Source organism: Eulemur rufifrons, chromosome 1 (genome assembly GCF_041146395.1).
Source record: "Eulemur rufifrons isolate Redbay chromosome 1, OSU_ERuf_1, whole genome shotgun sequence".
Taxonomy (NCBI): domain Eukaryota; kingdom Metazoa; phylum Chordata; class Mammalia; order Primates; family Lemuridae; genus Eulemur; species Eulemur rufifrons.
Window position 1 is genome coordinate 63,234,708 of NC_090983.1, and position 19,863 is coordinate 63,254,570.

The 19,863-nt window shown below is 35.2% G+C and overlaps 1 protein-coding gene and 1 pseudogene across 15 annotated transcripts in view; one reads left to right on the forward strand and one right to left on the reverse strand.

The window, feature by feature from the left end:
* Positions 1-19,863, reverse strand: part of SLC4A10 (solute carrier family 4 member 10) — a 313,419-nt gene that overhangs the window by 46,152 nt on the left and 247,404 nt on the right. The gene's annotated exons all lie outside the window — the stretch shown is intronic.
* Positions 9,266-12,775, forward strand: LOC138380842 (ribulose-phosphate 3-epimerase-like; annotated as a pseudogene).

Sequence of the window (19,863 nt, forward strand, 5' to 3'; positions counted from 1 at the left end):
ACATATAATCTTTAAAATAGGTAGTATTATTTACATGAAAAGACTGAGGTACAAGTGACTTGGCCAAGGTTACACAGGTAGAAAAATCAGAGCCAGAATTTGAACCTAGGTGGTCTACTCTTAATCACTAATTTGTAGAATATGTATCTCCTTCTAACTACAGTTAAGAAGTGATCTGGCCTGCCCAGTAGTATTACAAAGAGGCTCTGGACTCAGAACAAAGAGGTGAATCTGAAAACAAGGGAACTAAGAGTATGAATATACTGTTGTTAATTCCAGAAATTCTACCCTCATTGACACACACTCATACACATACCCCCTCTCCACACAATGGCATCAGACTTCATGAGAGAGCTCCCCAGGAAAAAATAAGGGGTCAATATGATATTGTGAGTGAATTCTTGGGGAAGCTTGATGACATTCAAGCATAGAAGGCAAGAGAAGGCAAGACAGCAATTCCAGGCAAAATAAAAGTCTAGACAAGAAAGGAGCATGATCCAAAGAGAAAGAAAACCAAAATGTAGAAGGATTTTGAGCCTCTCATGAAGAATTGAAAAGTAGAAGTCATTTGACAATGATGTTAAGAACATTGTTTTCTTTCCTTCACTATATATATATATATGTATATATATATATTTTAGCTATTTTCTTAGTGGTACCTAGCTGCAGGGCTAACAACATACATCCAGCTATTTTGCTCCACTAATTGCCAGCTGATTGTTCTATTGTTTTTTACAATGCCCTGGGGCATAAATTGCTCTGATGGTCTGATCCAATTAAATCCCAGGCTTTTTGCAGAGGTAGTTTTTGAGGTCAGTGTTTATGGTTTGTTCTGACCCAGGAGGGCTTTTCTTAGCTATTTTTTTACATGGCTCTCTCTGGTACACTAGCTGACCTATAGTTTAGCTTGTATTTCTCATGAAGGTACCAGCTTTCTCTTAATTGCTTTCCACCAAAACTAACATTATTTTTGAGAGTTGCTTTAAACTTGAATTCCGCTTTATTATGTTTCAAATAAAGTCAGTTCCTTTGGGGAGAGCTTCAGTGCTCCCATGGGCAAAATCTCTGAGGCATGGCTCCAGAGCTGGGTGTGGGCTTTAGGAGCAGGGGCAACTACCAGGGTCTTGTTAATAATTGGGGCACCTAACATTCTCAGTGTTCTGTGCCTGAGGTAAAGCCACCACCCTATCAGTGGGGGCTGGGTGAAAGAAGAGACCTCAGTCTCTTGGATGCACAGAACTGGAATTTAGCTTATGGAGACGAAGGTGGGGAGGACAAGAAACACTGGCAGCCTTTACTTCTTAGGAATATACAGTTAGCCTCAACTGGAAACTGAGGGAGAGAAAGCCCTATGTTCTTGGCCATACCTGCCAGAGTGAAGCTTCTGTTATGCTAAATGAGAGGGGAGAAAGGAAGGAAGTGGATTGTGGCTCAAGTGCCACAGACACACTATTACTAAGATTTAATAGATTCTCTTTTTTTTTTCTTTTTTTTAATTTCAAAAAATTTAGGGGGTACAAGTGTGTTTTGTTATATGGAGAAATTGTGTCATGCTGAAGTCAGGGCTTTCAGTGTACACTACCAGAATAGCATACATTGTACTCAATAGGTAGGTTTTCAACCTTCAGCCCTTCTCTCATCCTCCTCCCTTCTTAATTTTCAATGTCCATTACTGTTCTTTATGACCATATATATCTTTCATTTAGCTCCCACTTATAAGTGAGAATATGTGGTATCTGTTTTTCCATTCCTGAGATACTTCACTGAGGATAATCTTCTCCAGTTCCATCTAAGTTGTTGCAAATGACATTATTTCATTCCTTTTTATTGCTGAGTAGTACTGGATGGTATATATGTATCACATTTTCTTTATCCACTCATTGGTTTATTGATGGGCACTTAGGTTAATTCTATATCTTTGCTATTGTGAATTGTGCTGTGATAAACATTTTGGTGTCTTTTTTATAAAGTGACTTCTTTTCCTTTGGGTAGATACCCAGTAGTGGGATTGCTGAACTGAATGGTAGGTCTACTTTTAGTACTCTGGAGAATCTCCATACTGCTTTCCATAGTGGTCATACAAGTTTACATTCCCACCAACAATGTATATGTGGTTGCTTTTCACCATTTCTTCTGGATATTAGCCCTTTGTCAGCAGTACAATTTGTGAGCAAATATTTTCTCCCATTCTGCAGGTTGTCTATTAACTCTGTTGAATATTTTCTTTTGGGTGCAGAAACTTTTTAATTTAATTAAGTACCATTTATTTATTTTTGTTGTTGCTATATTTGCTTTTGGAGTCTTACTCATAAATTCTTTGCTCAGGCCAATATCTAGAAGAATTTTTCCTATGTTTTCTTCTAGAATTTTTATGGTTTTAAAACCATCCTCTCCTCTTCTCTCCTCTCCTTACACTTAAGTCTTTAATCCATCTTGAGTTAATTTTTATATATGGTAAAAGATAGGGATCCACTTTTATTCTTCTGCATGTGGTTATCCAGCTTTCTCAGCACCATTTATTGAATAAGGCATCCTTTACCCAGTGGATATTTTTGGCTGCTTTTCAAAAATCAGTTGGTCATTGCTATATGGTTTTATTTCTGGGTTATTTATTCTGTTCCATTGGTCTATGTATCTACATTTATAACAGTACCACATTGTTTTGGTTACTATAGCCTTGTAGTATAATTTGAAGGCAGATAGTGTGATGCTTCCAGATTTGTTCTTTTTGCTTAGGATTGTTTTGGCTATTCAGGGTCTTTTGGTTCCATATGAAGTTTAGGATTATTTTTTCTAGATCCCTGAGAAATTATGTTGAAATTTTTATTGGAATCTGTAAATCACTTTGGGCAGCATGGGCATTTAAACAATGTTGATTCTACCAATCCATGAATATGGGAGGTTTTTCCACTTGTTTGTATCATCTATACTTTCTTTCATCAATGTTTTGTAGTTCTCCCTGTAGAGATCTTTCACCTCCTTGGTGAAGTATATTTTTAGGTATTTTACTTTTTTTGTAGTTATAGTAAATGGTATTGAGTTCTTGATTTGACTGTCAGCTTGACTGTGATTGGTATATAGAAATACTATTGATTTGTGTACCATAATTTTATACCCTGAAACTTTACTGAATTTATGTATTAATTCTAGGAGTCTTTAGTGGAGTTTTTCGGTTTTCTAGGTATAAGATCATATCATTGTCAAACAGGGATAGTCTGATCTCCTCTTTCCCAATTTGGATGCCCTTTGTTTATTTCTCTTGCCTGATTGCTCTGGCTAGGACTTCCAGTACTACGTTGAATATAGAAGTGGTGACAGTGGGTATCCTTATCTTGTTCTAGTTCTTAGGGGGAATGATTTCAGCTTTTCCCTATTCAGTAGGATGTTGGCCAGTGGTTTGCCATATATGGCTTTTATTATTTTGAGATATGCTCCTTTTGTGTTTAGTTTGTTGAGGGTTTTTATCATGAAGCAGTGCAGGATTTTACCAAATGCTTTTTCTGCATCTATTGAAATAATCATATGGCCTTCATTTTTAATTCTGTTTATGTGGTGAATCACATTTATTGATTTGTACCTATTGAACCATCTTTGCATCCCTGTGATGAATCACTCTTGATTATGGTGGATTATTTTTTTGATGTGCTGTTGAATTTGGTTTACTGGTATTTTGTTGAGGATTTTTGTATCTATGTTCAAAAGGATATTGGGGAGAGGGTCTTCAGAGTTCTTTATATCACCATTCTGGAAGTATATACTCAGAATATTATTTTTAAATGTCATAGGAATCATGACACTGGAGCCATGGAGAAGAAAAGGAATCATTGCATACTATTAATAAACTTGGCTCTATAGTAAATAATATTTACATAGCTATAATTATGTAAAGTTTTTTTTTTTTTTTTTAGTTTTTAGAATCAACCTTTAGGCAAATTACTTAACACTTAATCATGACTACAAAACAATATATATCAACAGCCACTACAATAGAATCAGGGATCAGGTGGTAGAGGGAGGAACAGAGAGTTGGAAGGAAAGCTGAGAGTTATTCATCTCCTCTTACAAGGTAGAATGTGAGTAGTGCAGTCTATGGCTGATGGAATAAGAAATGGAAATTTATAAATGTTATTTGTGATTATTGATTTATTTATGGCTACAGAGGTTGTAGTGATAGGGATGTAGCTATAGGGATGATGGAACTTAGCATGTCATATACTTATATTGAAAGGGAGGTAGAGTGAGGAGGAAGGTTGGGGGTGGTTGTAGAAAATGAGCTAAATCCATATTTATAAGAGCAAAAAGTAAATTAGTCACATTTAACATTGGTAAAACAAGAAATAGTAATATAAGCATATTACTCAGAGATTTAGAGGTACCACCAAAAATAATCAAAAACTTTGTTAAAAGTGTTGCCTTTGAGTGAACTGGTGCTTTTAATTATAATGATTCTATACAATTTGTGTTTCTTCAGGATATGCATGGATTATTTTTATAACAATAAAATGTATCTGAAAAAATAATTGGTTCTTGCGGCAGCTCTAAATTTACTTCCTCATTTCAGTGTGTACAAATTTTTCTCAAAGTCCCTCTTTATATCTAGCTTTGTCTCTTTTTTTCTCTTCTAAAAACTCAAAAATGTTTGCAATCATGGGGAAATCATAAGAGAGTATTTATTTCTTTTATACTTATTCTGCCCTGCACAATTAGAATTGCATGCCCAATCCATTTGGATTATTTTCAACAGTAGAAACAGCTTATCATGTCATTGTAGAAGACCAGAAGAACCACCCCAAAATATTCCTCTTTGGCATAAGGATTATTTTGAGCTGAAAGCTGCACCATGTGTTTCTTGCTTGCTGCCCTTATGCTGCTGCCACCCTTAACTAATGGAGGATAGGGACTGACAGATATATGCTTTCCTTTTTCATCCTCAAGCAAACAGTTGTAAGTTGCATTTTATAAGCCTTCCTACAGATCCTATCAAATCAAGCATCAGTCACATGTGCTGATGACCAATTAGATAACACAGTTTCTTGCTGACTTTGTCTACTTTCCAATATCATTGTATCCGTCTGCTAAGGCTGCCATAACAAAATACCATAGACTGGGTGGTTTAAACAACAGAAATTAATTTTCTTAAAGTTCTGTAGGGTGGAAGTTCGAGATCATGGTGGCAGCATAGTTGAGTTCTGGTGACGGTTCTCTTCCTAGCTTGCAGAGGGCAGCCTTCTTGCTGTGTCCTCACATAGTGGAGAAGAAAGAGAGAGATTTCTCTTTTCCTCTTCTTATAAGGCCACAGTCCCATTTTATTAGGGCTCTGCTCTAATGACTTCATTTAAACTTAATTATCTTCTAAAGGCACTATCTCCAAATATAGTAACAATGATGGTTAGGGACTCAACATACGGATGCAGGGAGGGGGGAAAATCCAGTCCATATCAATAACTCTACATGTTCTTCACTTTTGCTCCCTAAAATAAATTAACCTTCAAGCAAGCCTCTATCTTAGGCTATGCTTTCAGGAGAACTCAGATTACAGTATGTTTTATTCCATATGTTTGGCAACACAGTAAAAGGATCTATTGAAAGCTTAGTCATCAAGGCATTATGCACAATGCTCAATTAACTCAAAAAAAAGTTAATGAGTATCATGTAAGACACCATGCTAAGTGTAGTATTGAATAAGATAGACGTGATCTTGGGGGCTTTCTTTAAATTTAGGAGAAAATATTAAACAGCCTATTACACTATTATTTGAATGTGTTTGTGAGATGTACTATAATGAAGTCTAGGCTGCTAACAAGGTAAACAAAAGAGAAGCCACATTTTGAGTCTGGGTGTTCAAGGAAAACAGATATAAAAGAGGAACAGAATTTAGTAAGACACAGTGTGGGCAGGGCCATGGGGATGGTGAACTACAGGGAGCAAACAGTGTCAGTGTAGTTGAAACAGAAGGGGTGGAAAAAGAGATGGGGTATGGGACTGAGATAGGCAGGGCCCACTGTGCAGACTGATTGTTGGGGACTTGAGTAAGTATTTTGAATATTAAAATGAAAACACTAAGAAGCCTTTGGTTTCTATGATTAATGTTGTTTATGCAGCCCTCATATAAAATCCATATCATTAACCAAAATGATACTTGAGATCATATTGAGTATCTTTTCTGACCACAATGGTATGAAACTAGAAATCAATAAAGGGGGGGGGGTTGGAAAATGCATAAATACATGGGAATTAAATAACATGCTGCTGAATAACAAATGGGTCAATGAAGGAATTAAAAGAGAAATTAAAAAATATCTTGAGACAAAAATGAAAACACAACATATCAAAACTGTGGGATGCAGAAAAAGCAGTTCTAAGAAGGAAGTTTATGGCAATAAATGCCTACATCAAAAAAGAAGAAAGATTTCAAATAAATAATCTAACATTACACCTCAAGGAACTAGAAAAATAAGAACAAACTAAGCCCAAAATCATCAGAAGGAAGGAAATAATAATCAGAGCAGAAATAAAATAGAGACTACAAAAATAATAGAACAGATTAACAAAACTAAAAGTTGGTTTTTTGAAAAGATAAAATAAACAAATATTGAGTTAGACTAAGAGAAAAAGAAGACTCAAACAAATAAAATCAGAAATTAAAGAGGAAACATTACAGCTGATGTCACATAAATACAAAGGATCATAAAAGACTACTATAAACAGTTATAGACGAACAAGTGGGATAACCTGGAAGACATGGACAAATTCCTAGGCACATACAACCTACCAAGACTGAATCATGAAGAAATAGAATATATGAACAGGCCAATAACAAGTAAGGAGATGGATTAATCAGCAAAAACCTCCCAGCAAAAAATAGTCCAGGACTTCATGTCTTCACTACTGAATTCTATCAAACATTTAAAGAAGAACTAATACCAATCTCAAACTCTCCAAAAAATGAAGAAGAGGAATATCTCCAAACTCATTTTATGAGATCAGAATTACTTTGATAGCAAAGCCAGAATAGGGCACCACAAGAAAAGAAAATTACAGACCAATATCCCAATGAACATAGATGCAAAAACCTTAAAAAAATACTAGCAAGACAAATTCAACAACATATTAAAAGAATCATTCACCATGATCAAGTGAGATTTATCCCAGGGATGCAAGGATAGGTACACAAATCTATAAATGTGATACACTACATTAAAAGAATGAAGGGCAAAAATCATACATTCATCTCAACAGATTCAGAAAAAGCATTTCACAAAATTCAACATCCTTTTATGATAGAAACTCTCAGAAAATTAAGTATAGAAGGAATTTACCTCAACAAAATAAAGGCCCTATGTGACAAATTGACAGTTGACATCATACTGAATGGTGGTGTTGCAAGCTTCTCCTCTAAGATCTGGAACAAGGCAAGGATGTGCACTTTAACCACTTCTATTCAACATAGTACTGGAAGTCATAGCTAGAGCCATTAGGCAAGAGAGAGAAGTAAAAGATATCTAAATTTGAAAGGAAGAAGTAAAATTATCCCTATTTGCAGATGACATGATCTTATATGTAGAAAACCCTAAATACTTCAACAAAAAACTGTTAGAACTAATAAAAATTCAGTAAAGTTGTGGAATATAAAATCAACATACAAAAAATCTGTAGCATTTCTATACACTAATAACAAACTAGTCACAAAAGAAATCAGGAAAACAGTCCTATTTGCAATAGTTACCACAAAAATTAAGTACTTAGGAATAAATTTAACCCAAAGAAGGTAAAAGACACATACACTGAAAACTATAAAACACTGATGAAAGAAATTGAACAGGACACAAACAAATGGAAAGATATCCTGTGTTTATAGATTGGAAGAATTAGTATTGTTGAAATGTCTATACTACCTAAAGCAATCAATAGATTCAATGCAATCTCTATCAAAATTCTAATGACAATTTTTTCAAGAAAAAGAAAAAAAGCAACCCTAAAAAAATTTGTATGGAACCACAAAAATCTCCAAATAGCCAAAGCAGTCTTGAGCAAAAAGAACAAAACTGATGGCATCACACTACCTGACTTCAAAATATGCCACAAAGCTATAGTAATCAAAGCAGTATAGTAGTGGCATAAAAACAGACACAGAAACCAATGTAACAGACTAGAGAAGCCAGAATAATAAATCCATGCATTTAAGGTCAATTGGTTTTCAACAAAGGAACCAAGAACACAATGGGGAAAGAACAGTCTCTTCAATAAATGGTGTTGGGACATGCAGAAGAATGAAATTAGATCCTTATCTCACACCGTACACAAAAATCAACTTGAAATGGATTAAAAACCTGAAACTGTAAAACTACTAAACAAAAAGAGAGAGAGAGAGAGAGAAAGCTCCATGGCACTTGTTTGGGCAATGATTTTTTTTTTTATATGAACCCCAAATCACAGACAACAAAAATAAAAATAGACAAATGGGATGACATCAAACTAAAAAGCTACTGCATAGCCTAGGTAACAATCAACAGCATGAATAGACAACTTATGTAATGGGAGAAAATATTTGCTAACCATATATCTGATAAGAGGTTAATATCCAAAATATATAAGGAACTCAAACAACTCAATCGTAAGAAAATAAATGACAAGATTTAAAAAAATGTTAAAAGGGTCTGAATAGACATTTCTCAAGAGAAGACATACAAATAGTCAATGATACATGAAAAAATGCTCAAAATCACTAATCATGAGAGAAATGCAAATTAAAACCATAATGATATATCACCTAACAACCATTAGAATGGTTATAATCAAAAAGACAAAAGATAATTGTTGGAGAGGATGGGGAGAAAAGGTAACCCTTACACATTGTTGGTAGGAATGTAAATTAGTATAGCCATATGGAAAACAGTATGGGAGTTCCTTAAAAAATTAAAAACAGAAGTACCATATGATCCATCAATCCCACTACTGGATATATGCCCAAAGGTAATTAAATCAGAATGTCAAAAAGATATCTGCACTTCCATGCCCATTGTGGCATTATTCACAATAGCCAAGATATGGAATCAACCCAACTATATTTACAGATGAATGGATAAAGAAAACATGGCATACACACACAAGGGAATACTTTTCAGCCTTAAAAAAGAAAAAAATCATGTCATTTTGACAACTTGAAAGAACCTGAAGGACATTATGTTAAATGAAATAAACCAGGCACAGAAAGACAAATACCTTGTGATGTCACTTACATGCAGAATCTAAAAGGATTGGACTCATGGAAGTAGAGAGTAGTATGGTGGTTACCAGGGGCTTGGAGGTTGGGGGAGAAAAGATCAGATCTAGGCACATCTAGAGCAATTGTAGCCCGAGCTCTGAAGGAATGGCATTAAAGGAAAGTACTTGAACCACTGACAGGTCTTTTGAGAAGAGTCACTGGACCAAACTCTCTACAGTGATCAAGAATTGTGGTAGAAGATTCCATATCTGGCATTTGCCAAAGGTAGGCAGATCAGGTGAGTGTTGAAGTTCTGGAGCCACCACAGATGCCTAATCCATGTTATCACCCATATAAGAGCAGCATGTTGATCTTATATGTGTAACTCATGATTCTGAGTCCCAGTTTGGGACCCAGAGACAAATCCTAATAGAAATAACCTTTTATACTTAATGAAGATACGCAAGTAGTGGACTAAGTAGTAAGAATAGTAAAGCTCCTGGTAGCATCTCTGTAGTCTGAAATAAGATGATTACTTATTTTTAAAAGTAGAATATAATATCTACATTGATCTTGGATCCTCCTCCAATTGGAGGCTTAGATATTATATCTATGGCAGCCTCCAAAAAACTGTCCATTGGGTCTGTAATGTCTTGTCCTGAATCTTCTGCTCCAATTTTACACTTATGTCAGTGTTAGGTAAAAAATCATTAGGTGAAAAAAGGAATGATCATAGATCTTCAAATGTCTTGCTACTGTTCTGCTCATACATATCTGAGCTTGTCAACCTCTGACTAGTAAGCCAGTTTACTAGTCAGGAGTAGTGTGTTCCTTTAATGAGGAAATTCCCCCAAATTGATCACTCTGTTAGTTTATCTCAGAAAGAAAATGTCCAACACTATAGGATTTTGAAGGGAAAACATTTCATACATAGAAAATCTGGTATATGTAAATTTATTGATCATAAGAGGAAACTAAAATGCAAAATACAGAAAATATGCCATATTTCTTTCAGGAGTAACATCATAAAAGAGAACTAGCATTATAGTAGATACATACATTAAATGGATGTGTGTATACGATATACATATAATTTTTCATCAGATACAAAAGAGAATTTTATTTGAAAAGAATTTGGGAACAAACATCATTTATTAGCCCTTTGATCCCATTTATATTACTACCAAAGGCCACATCAATAGAGATTTGAGGTTATTACATTTTTATATTTTAGCAATACCACTAAGACAGCTCTTCTAAGTTATCTTACTCACCCAAGTAACAAAACCAAAGCAAATTTTGAGTTCTATTCATTTGAATAGTAGGCTAGTAAACTGAAGACATAACTGATTCTAAAATAAATTCTTAAAAGCTCTAGCTCATGCCCATGCTTTGACTTACACTGGGGAAATCTATCCTCATTTAAAAGAAAATTTAGTGAGTGGTGAGAGGTATGGATCCTGTTTCAATCTTCTACATGTGGCTATCCAATTTTCCCAGCACCATTTATTGAATAGGGATTATTTTCTCCATTGTATATTGCTGTCTGCTTTGTCAAAGATCAGATGGCAATATGTGGATGGTTTTATATCTGAGTTCTCTTCTCAACACTCACCAAAATTAATTCAAGATAGATAACAGACTTAAACCTAAGACATGAAACCATTAGAATTCTAGAAGAAAATGTTGGAAAAACTCTTCTAGATATCAGCCTAGGCAAAGAATTTATGATGAAGACCCCAACAGCAATCACAGCAATAACAAAAATAAGTAAAAGGGACTTGATTAAATTAAAAAGCTTCTGCACAGTCAAGGAAATAATCAACAGAGCAAATAGACAACCTACAGAATGGGAGAAAATATTCATATGCTATTCATCTGATAAAGAGCTAATTACCAAAATCTACAAAGAACTCAAGCAAATCAGCAAGAAAAAAAAATCTAACAACTCCGTTAAAAAGTGGGCAAAAGACACGAACAGAAGCTTTTCAAAAGAAGATAGACTAAAGGCCAATAGACATATGAAAAAATGCTCAAAGTCACTAATCATTAGGGAAATGCAAATCAAAGCTACATTGAAATATTACTAAATCCAGTGAAAATGGCTCTTATTAAAATGTTCCAAAATAATAGATGCTGGTATGGATGCAGAGAGAAAGGAATACTTGTACACTGTTGGTAGGACTGCAAACTAGTACAACTTCTATGGAAAATAGTATGGAGATTCCTCAAAGAACTAAAAATGGATCTACCATTTGATCCAGAAATCCTACTACTGGGTATTTACCAAAAAAAAAAAAATACCCCAAAAAACAAAAAAACAGTCATTTTATCAAAAAGACACTTGCATTTGAATGTTTATTGCAGCACAATTCACAATCGTAAAGATGTGGAATCAACGCAAGTACCCATCAACTCATATGTGGATTAATGAAATGTGCTTTATGTATACCATGGAGTTCTACTCAGCCATAAAAAAATGAATTAATTCCTTTTGTAACAATCTGGATGGAACTGGAGACCATTCTCCTTAGTGAAGTATCACAAGAATAGAAACACAAATACCACATATACTCACTATTAAATTAGAAGTAACTGAATAGCACTCATGTGCACAGATGGATGTAAAACTCAACAGAAATCAAGCAGGTGGGATGGGGAGGGAGGGGATAGGGGAAATCATGCCTGACAGGCATGATGTATACTATCTTGGTGATGGGTACACTTACAACTTTGCCTCAAACAGTACAAAAGCAATCCATAGCCAAAACATTTGTACCCCTGTAATATTCTGAAGTAAAAAAATAAATAAAATAACTTAAAAAAATTAGTCACTGCTTAAACTATTAAAATATTTTTAAAAAAATTTTTAAAAGGGATGAATTGGGTGACATTTTCATCCTGCCAAGAACTCTTGGAAAAATTTGGCTCTTGGGAACCAGTATCATGGTGTCCAGCTTTATAGATTGCCCATTCATCCTCAACAGCAACCTGGTCAACTCGAGGTACTGGACTCTGGGGCTGATTATTTGCACCTGGATGAAAAGGAAGAGCATTTTGTTCTCAACATCACGTTGGGTCACTCAGTGGTAGAAAGTTTCCAAAAGCATCTAGGCCAGGATTCTTTCTTTGACATGCATAGGATGTTGTCCAGGCCAGAACAATGGCTAAAGCCAAGGGCTGTAGCAGGAGCTAATCAATAACCGTTCCTTTCAGGATACTGAGAATCCAGGGGCTTTGATTAAAAAACAGTTAGGAGAATGGGATGAAGGTCAGCCTTGCCATCAAACCAGGAACCACAGTTGCATATGTGGCACCATGGACTAATCAGATTAGTATGGCTTTGGTTATGACAGTGGAGCCTGGGTTTAGAAGGCAGAAGTTTATGAAAGATATGATGCCAAATCTTCACTGGTTGAGGACCCAGTTCCAGTCTTTGGACACAGAGGCCAGTGATGGGTTGGGTACTGACACTGTCCATAATATGCAGAGGTGAGAGCTAAAATGATTATGGCTGGCAGTGCCATTATGAGGAGTGAAGCCTCCAGATCTGTGACCAATCTGCTATGATGTTTGCCCAGAAGCAGCTTAGAAAATATTCTATTGCTCAATGACACAAACCTCAAGGAGCTCAGTGTTTCTGCATATGAAATCTTCTTTTTACTGAAAAACAAGAATTTTGACTACCAAATCATATCACAGTTGAAGCAGTGCTGCTTTTGTGAGCAATTATTTATTCCAATGACTACTCTCTATTGGGCAAAGAGGTTCTACTTTCTAGAGGTTAGAAAATGTGGTATATAACTACATTTTTTATGATAGAATTTAAAGATTAGTGTGGTGAAATACCCTGTTTTTACTGGGAGACATGATTCTTATAAAGTGTAAAAATATGGCTGTATTAAGGTTGCAAACAGAGATATGGCTTAATGCTTTATAAAGGCATACTGGCTACTATGAAAAAAGTGATTTGTATGCAATTTCTGATAATTTCTGTTGTTTCTTATTGGTTTTCCAAAAGCAAAGAAAGTCCCTATGTTTTTCATGTTCTATGTCATTTATGACTTGTGTATTTGCTTGATAATGACTAGAATGGAACTTATGAAAAATCTAGGCTTGTGTCTAGCTGGCTGGGATGGGATGCCATATTCTTCTTGCATCTGAAACATCTATTTTCTACTTTTTACCTTATACTTGATACATACATGAAAGCTATTTTAAAAAGTATGAAGCCCAGGGGTTTTCAGGTGGTCTGTTCTAACATATAAGCATGGATTTTATCAGAGTGTTTTCTTTGTCAACTTTGCCGAAGGGGTAGGTTATTCAGTGATTTCCTCCTTTCTTAATGCCACCTACCATTCTTAAGGACATTAAGGAATGCTGTCATGTTAGCTCTAAGTAGAAAAAAAAGTAAATCCTCTATCTGGAAGTAACATTGAGTTAAATTCTGATTCTTCCCCTTTCCAGCTATTTGATCTTAGCAAATCACCCAACCTCTGAGCATTCATTATACATTGAATATAATTATAACAACGGTGCAGGGTTGTCTTGAGGATTAAAGGAGATACCATTATATATGTAAAGCTTGCAGTGCTATTCCTAGAATTTAGTAGACGCTTAGTACAAAGTAGCTATCATTATACAAGTTTGTGTTTTATGAGTTATAAAGTACTTTGACATAATCTCATTAGAGCTACAAATTACTCCTATGAGTGGTAGGACAGAAATTTTTGTCCCTCTTTAAAAAATGAAGAAACTAGAGCTCAGCAACAGTCTGGTACCATAGAAAGAAACTAGTAGGGCATATGATTTCTGGTCTTTACTCTTTCTATTAATACAAACAGAGCCCTGGGGAGGTAGGTTAAGCAAAGGAAGGTTACTGTACTTAACATTGTCTTGTTTTCAGTTTAACTTTATCCTGTAGCAGACCCAGAAAGCTATGAATATTCTGGAACTAAGGATCTTGGTCCCAAGCAGTATATATTTTACTATTCCTAGGAAGACCAGGTATGTTAGGAGATGACAAGGTACAGAGTTAATCCATAAACAAAAAGATTTATAATTGTGTCCCAAATTATACTTAGACAACAAATATGTATCAACTACTTCATTCTTATAAATATTCTTGCTATATAATACATATGGCAAGAAATAAAAAAATAAAAACCAGGACAGGTACTCTGTAATATTGTTTCCTGCATAAATTGTGAGAATTTGAAAAAATATATAAAAATAAATCTTGCAAAGCTCAGGTTCAAGACCTCCAACCTTGTGAAGAAGAAATGTTTTCCATTTCCTTGAAATTTTAAATGTCCTAGGAGATGATTCCGAGAAAAAAAAGGTGTACTGAGTACAGTAATGGGAGGGACGAAAATGCTACCTGTCTTTGCCTTCCCACTGGGAATCCCAGCTAACTAAGCATGTGGGAGTGAGAAAGCAGAAAATAGCGTGGAAGGCTGCTTGGAGATCTGCCAGGTAAAACTGCAGGGCCTCCTCATAGACATTTGCAACCCACTGGTCAGGTAGCACTAATTTAGGTCCACATGAACATGTGTGTGGTTGGTTGAAATTGCTATATCTAGTCTTCTTTGAGAATTATAACATGTTTTTAAATTGTTATGGAGAATATAATAATTATTTAGATATTTGCCTAGGCACATAGATATGCTGCATTTCTGATTTAAATCATTTGAACATAAAGAAGTGTAGTGGACCTGCCTCAGATCCTAAACCAGCATTGTCATGAATTCAAATAATTCCATCACAGGTGGCCATTGCATAGTAGTGCTAACAAAAGAAACACTCCTAATATCATTCACTAGGAGCAAGAGTCTCTTTCTTGTTAAAGTAAATTATTAATATATTGTCTGAAACTGTATATCAAGAGGCAAACATTCTACTTTTTTAGATAGCTAATAATTAGAATTCTCCAAATTGGTCAGTTTACCTCAGGAGTAAAAAGGTCTAACACTAGTTTAATGGGAAATTATTTACATATTCTCAAAATTTGGTGAAAAAAATATACGTGAATCTAGAATTTAAAACAGAAAAAGTATGGCAAGTTTCTTGCAGAAGTAACATAACAAGGGGGGAAGACAGTGTTAATACTATAGTAGATATATGCATACATCCACACACAACTGTATGTGTGTGTATATATACATACATGCTTTCTATAGCTACTGTATATCTACACATACAGATGTGGTATGCATATAGCTACAATATGCATTGCAGGAGGCATTTATGTTTCCCAGTTCAATGATTTAATTTCTACCAGTTATACATGAGAGAAACTAAATGTTTGATAACTTATCTAAGGCTGTACTGATAGGATTAGATGTGAATGCAGGTCTGTGTGACCTTGAAACTCCTGCTGTTTTATCTATAATATGCTCCCTCTAGATGTAACTTGGTGCCATTTCTGTCCATACAGGCAAAAGAGTGAGATGACTCCAGAACAAATGAAGTAATCTACAATTCACTCAGTGGTCCTCCCAGCTTCCCTTTTTAGGACCTCTCACCTTTAAGAAATCCCTCCAAAGCACCTTGTAGCCCTGCCTTTCGTAGGATGTAGGACGGCAACACCACCTCCACCGCCCTCAGCCTCCCCATCCAGTTTCCTGTTTCTCACAGCCCCACCTGAACCTGGTGCTATGGCTTCCCCATTCCCTCTGCTTGCCACGTGTACCACCCCTCAGGGCCATGGTCTCTGCTTTCCAAAGTGATCGCACTCTATTAGTGAATGCAATGGCATAATGTGTTAATCCACTTCTGGTAGAATATTTACATTTGCATTTTAACAGTGACTTTGTGAAAGTGCTAAGTTAGAAATTTGATATACGATTGTCACAGGAGAGACATTTTTTGGAGAGTTGGGTCTACAAAGTGGATAGTCACGTATGTGCCTCCTTGTCAGGGCTATCTCTGGCTAATAACATTATTCATCCATAAATCAATTCCAAAGTGGAAAAATATGTTTTTAATCTAAAATATTTATTTTATACATCACAGATATCATGTATAGGCAAGCAAATCATTGTTCTTTCCTGAGGCTGCACATCTGATATCTGAAATCTGAGCAGATAGTTCTCAGAGGCTGCCCACTGTGCAGAAAGTTTGAACATGATCTCTGTACCAACCCTTGGTGGCTCAAAGAAGGTTTATGGCTATTTAGCTTTTATATTCTTAAACACTGAAGGCAGATATTCTAAATAAATAAATCAAGAATAAAATGAGAAAAACCCCATTTTCCTGTCTCTCCTCTATACTGATGAACTTATGCTAAATTATTCCAATCCAAAACTACAAAAAGTAAAGAAAAGCAAAAAAAAAAAAAAAAAAGAAAAGAAAAGAAAAATAGAAATAGTACTGTGAGAAGATGGAATATGAGGTTGGAACAAGCTCTTCTGTTAATCTTACCCAAAATAATTTCTAGTGACTCTGGCAATAAGGCATAAGTATCAAGGCAAAAAGGAAATAATTTTAGATGCATAATGTAGCCTGGTGCTTAGACACCAGACTCTCCAGCCAGATTTCCTGTGTTCTTTCAAATCCAGGTATTTAGCTGAGCAACTTTGGATAAGTCATTAATATTTAACCACTCTATGTTTCAGTTTCCTTATCTGTAAAGTGAAGATAATGATAACCTCACGAAGTTATTATAAGGTAAAATGAGTTAATATAGGTAAAGGTACCTAGAGCAGGGCCTGACATAAGTAAAAACTAATTAGGTGCTAAGTATCATCATTATGGTTATTTACTATTGTTAGCATTACAAGCTCATGGACTAAAAAAAAATAATCTAACACTCATAAAACAGAAGAAAGAGCAGTATCCACACTTCTCTTCACTTTTTTTTATTTCAAGATATTAGGGGGGTACAAACATTTTGGTTACAAGTAATGACTTTGCCTCGCCCAAGCCAGGGCTAGAGGTGTGCTAGTAGTGGGATTGGTGGATCAAATGGTATTTCTATTTTTAGCTCTTTGAGATATCTCAAAATTACTTTCCACAGGGGTTGTACTAATTTGCAGTCCCACCAGCAGTGTAAGAGTGTTCCAGTCTCTCCACATCCACACCAGCATTTGTTGTTTTGGGACTTTTTGATAAAGGCCATCACTGGAGTTAGGTGATACCTCATTGTGGTTTTGATTTGCATTTTCCTAATGATTAGGGACGTTGAGCTCTTTTTTATATGTTTGCTGGCTATTATTCTGTCTTCTTTTGAAAAGTTTTGGTTCATGTCCTTTGCCCATTTATTGATGAGATTGTTTGATTTTTTTTTTCTTGTTGATTTTTTTAAGTTCTATATAGATTCTTGTTATCAGCCCTTTATCGGATGTGTAGAGAGTAAACACCAGCATGAAACGCCAATAATTTTGACTTGTGGTGTTGGAGTGTTTGGCTTAAAATATACTTTTTACAAAATACATCCCCTAGTATACCCTTTACTGTCCACAGAACAGCTAGTGCTCTAAGCCATCTTGTTTATATAAATGGTTACAGAGTGATTAGATAAACATTATAATTAAATGCCCTCATCCTGAAGTCTTTGCTTTTGTTTCAAGGCTAATAGAGGTGATCAGTCTTCCTGACACAAGAGGAGCCTGTGGCTGTCTTCTGGAAAACATAATTTGGTACAACTCCCTTCAACATTATTACTAATTTTAGTCCCTGGGTTGCAGATGCTCTCCTTTTGCCTTTGTAGTTATTAATAGTACCTTCCTGTGTGCACTGAGCAGTAATGGTTTGTGATTCATTTTTTTCTAAGACTTTTAATTGACTAAATTAGCTCCCAGAGTGCTGTGTAGCAAGTTAGGTATTAATATAAAACATAAAATCAGAGAATCCTGATCTATCTGTAGAAGCCAAACATGTTTTTTATGATTATTCTTTTTGAAAATTGCAAAAGTAATAACAAAACCACACTACAGAATATTTATAAAATAAAAAAAAAAGAAAAAAATCCTCTCATAGTCTTTCTACCATAGTTGCTGTAATTTTTTGGTATATTTCTTTCAGTAGTTCTTATGTATATTTTCAACATATTTTTATGAGCATACAACGTTTTTACCTTTTTTTATATAGCACTATAATATAAGCATTTTCCATGTTGCTACATCATCCGTCAGAATCATCATTTTTAAGGGATACAACATAGCTTAATTGCTCATTCTCCTACTATTAAACATTTAATTAGCTCCTATTAAGATGACTATTTAAATAATGCAGGGACAAGTCATTTATGAATATATCTATTTCCATATTTTGGATTTTATTCTTAGACGAGGTTTGCTAAGTACTTATACAGTTCTCTCTACCTTATCATTCAGACATATTACTATATCACATTATGAGGAAAATAGCTTTTAAAAAATATGCAACATAACTTAATAAAACACCACCACCACTAGATAATACTAAAAATATAAAAACTTTCTCCACTAAATTATTAAACTGTTTTCCATCTGAATTTCATCTCCATTCAAATAGATATATCTTCTCCTTAGCCTCTAAATATATAACCTTGGAAATATTTCTCATTCTCTTTGTACTTTATACCTTTGTCTGATAGCACTCAATTGTAATTAAAGACTCAGTGTGTAATATTTAATGTCTGACTCTTTCAATAGACAGTAAGTTCCATGAGGGTGGGGGCCCCATCTATGTTGTCATTTTTTCACCCAAGTACCTGGCACAAAACAGGCAGCCTTGTTTGTTCATTGACTGATACAATAATTTAAAATTATTTTGAACACTGTACTATGGTAAGTCCTATTAGAGATACATAGAAATCTATGCTAGTTCCTGCCTTTAAGGAGTTACAATTATTGTAATCCTTTACTATTGTTTTTACTTTATGTCATAGGAGAAAGTTCACGAGCTTGAAGACCAAATGGACCTGGGTTTGACCCTCATTTACCATTCATTGTCTATGTGATATTGGGCAAATTATTTAACTTATTGAAGCCCTAGATTGGTCATCTGTAAAGCAGGGGTAATACTTGTCCCACAAAGTTATTCTGAGGTTTACATGAAGTCATATATGCAAAGTTTTTGTCCTAGCTCCTAGAAACTAAAGGGCATTCCATTATTATACTTACTGAATGAATGAAGCCAGCCTTGGCAATTTTCACTTTTCTTTTTTTCCAGTTTTTTGCTTTCTTCCCATTACCATTGTCTCAGTCAATAGTCAGGACATAAACATTTTATGCCTGGGTTATTGTTCCTTGCTTCACTTCCTTTTAACCTGTTCCATAATTCTTCCCAGAGCCTTGTCATCATCCCCAGTGACCTTTGTACCAGTTAAAACTTATTGCAAATTTTAAGGCTCTCTGCCAGTTGGTCCCCAGGGGTCCCTTCTGTCTACCTAACTACCCTCCACTCCAGTGATAAGCTGCTCATGGGGAACTCACAGGTACAAGGAGAGAGACAGAAACATAGATATGCCACATACAATAAACTCAAGTGGCAGGTACAACAGAGATGAAAAGATAACTTTGGGTTTCTTTTCTCTGTGAATGCGTCTGAGCTCCCCTGAGTAGTTGGTTACTTCTTTCCCTGGGCCATTATACATACATCTATATAGTACAGTTCCTATTGTATCACTTTGTAATCATTTGACAGTGTAGCCTCCCCCTTCACTTACTGATCAA